At 47.2% G+C, this 2470-nt stretch overlaps 1 pseudogene across 1 annotated transcript; it reads left to right on the forward strand.

Annotated features, from left to right (window-relative positions):
• Positions 1-520: 520 nt before the first annotated feature.
• On the forward strand, positions 521-1268 carry LOC311625869 (armadillo repeat-containing protein 1-like; annotated as a pseudogene). The gene has a single exon. The product of its transcript is annotated as an armadillo repeat-containing protein 1-like (transcript).
• The last annotated feature ends 1202 nt before the right edge of the window (positions 1269-2470 follow it).

Below are 2470 nucleotides of genomic sequence, written 5' to 3' on the forward strand. Positions count from 1 at the left end.
GACCAGCACACACCATAGATTGATTATAAGTGTGGCCCAGGAAGGGTCCATTGAGCCTGTGGCCTTTTCCAGCCACGTGCTGGTCACTTACAGTATATCACATGTGTACCTGCGAAGAAACAGGGGTTTTAGCTTTCTCTTGGTCTCTTCTTCACTCGCTCTTGGAGCTGCCAGCTGTTATCGGGTGAACTGTCTTATGGAAAGGCCCACCTGGCAAGAAGCTGGGGGGGGGGGGGAGTCTGGCCAATAGCCAACAAGGAACTAAGACCCTCTGTCCATCAACCTGTGAGACACTGAACCTTGATAGCAGCTACACGCGTGAATTTGAATAAAGATCCTCTCCTACTTGGACCTTGGTTGGCTGCAGCCCCGCTGACACCTCGATCGCAGCCTTGTGAGAGACCCTGAGCCAGTGATATCCGGCTAGGCTGCACAAGAATTCCTCACACGAAGAAGCTTTGAGATAATGAATGGTTATTGTGGATTTAAGAAGATTTTGTTCATGCATATGGCATAGAAGATGAATTCTTCCTCCTCCACCAGGAATGAAGGACCTCAGGCTCTACCGCTAGCTGACCAGCTACGGGATCGAGCAGCAGATCCATTAATTAGGAGAGCTGTTACCCAGGATCAGGGATGTCTGCCTGGCTTTATTTTATTTATGGACTATCCCAACCCCTCTGTTGCCCACTATGTTTTACTTGCTCTTCAATGCTTGGCAGGATGCCGTGCTAACTAAAAAAAAAAAAGATTGAAGCAGAACTGGGCATAATGTTAAGCTTGCAAAATGTTATACAGAAAATTAAACTCCAGGAGAAATGAAATGTTGGTTCCTGAAATCTAAGGCATTTCTCAATCTTCCACTATGGCACACGGTGATAGTTTCAATGAAATGGATTCATGTAGAAGGAAAGTTTGGGTTGTTTTTTTTGTTTGTTTGTTCCCCCCCCCCCGCCCCCGGGAATTACAAATAAATGTGTCCAAACAGTGGTTTTCCATATACACAGTCTTGATGACACATCTCAGAGAACTCTACCTGAAGAGGCTTTGATAAAAAAAAAATTAAAGGCATTGTTAGTTTTACTTTTCAAAAGATGTGTCGTGCGACACCATTCAGATTTGAGAGCAGAGCCTTCGGCAGCAGCAACAGGATCAATGGAGGTTATGAAGGCACAACAGGTGGTGGAAAGTGGAAGCAGAGAAGAGATGCTGGTCCCTTCAGGGGTAAGGCTGTGGAAGTAAAGCAGAGCTGCTGGATGACCTGCTAACCTTAGAGTCAGAGCCCACAACGGAGGAGGGTGAAGCAGTGTGGGGTTGGCTCCCACCCAGAGGGTGGGGCTAGCTGGCTGAGCACAGCCAAGAACTTTAAATTTTTTTTTTTTATTGTTTAAAGTATTAAAAATAGTATTACACATTTCTCCTTTTTTTCCCATTGGCCACCCCTTCCCTCCAGCACACGCCCCCACCCTCTTAGTGTCTGTGTCCATTGTTATGCTTATATGCATGCATACAAGTCCTTTGGTTGATCTCTTATCCCCCACCTCCACCCTTCCCTGCCTTCTCTCTGAGGATTGATGGACTGTTCAATACTTCATGTCTCTGGAATACTGTGCTGCTGTAAAAAAGAAAGAACTCTTTCCATTTGCAAAAGCATGGATGGACCTGGAGAGCATTGTGCTAAGTGAAATAAGCCAGAAATAAGAAAGAAAAATATTACATGATCTCGCTCATTTGTGGAATATAATGAACAACGTAAACTAATGAGCAGCTGAGAACTTTTTATCTAGTTCATTTTACTGATGACTTTTATTTCGGGCACAAGAACTGTGTGAATGAACAAGTGGCCGGTTTTCCCTTGTGAATTGTCAAGTGCAATCTACACTAATAAAAGAGAATCATGCAAATTAACCATTACTCCTATGCCAAGCCATGCCCACCAGCCAATCAGGAGGGAGTATGCAAATTAACCCAACCAAGATGGCGGCAGGAAATGTTCCTGGAGCAAGCAGGAGGCTTGGGTTGCCCCCGTGATGGAGGAAGCCAAGCTTCCCACCCACGCTGGCTGGCCCTGGCCTATGTTCAAGGCTATAAAGTTTCAATTATAGAAGATAAATAAATCCTAGATACTTGCTTCCAGTCAGCCCTGGCCTCCACTCAAGGAGGGGCTGGAAAAAAGAAAAGAAAAGAAAAAAAGGAGGGGCTGGGACCTTGGGTCGCCGGGGGGTTGATCAGGCCAGAATGGGATAGCAGGGGTTGTTGGGGTAAGCAGACCAGCAGGAGGTCCAGTTGGGGGTGAGCAGGCCATCAGTGGTGGTCAATTGGAGGTGATCAGGACAGCGGGGAGCAGTTTGGAGTGAGCAGGCCACTGGGGGGGAGTGGGGGCAGTTGGGGGCAAGCAGGTTGGCAAGCAGAGTGGTTAGGGGCAATCAGGCAGGCAGGAAGGCAGGTGAGTGGCTGGAGCCAGCAGTCC

This window comes from Pipistrellus hanaki, assembly GCF_964339955.1.
Source record: "Pipistrellus hanaki genome assembly, chromosome: 7".
NCBI classification, from domain to species: domain Eukaryota; kingdom Metazoa; phylum Chordata; class Mammalia; order Chiroptera; family Vespertilionidae; genus Pipistrellus; species Pipistrellus hanaki.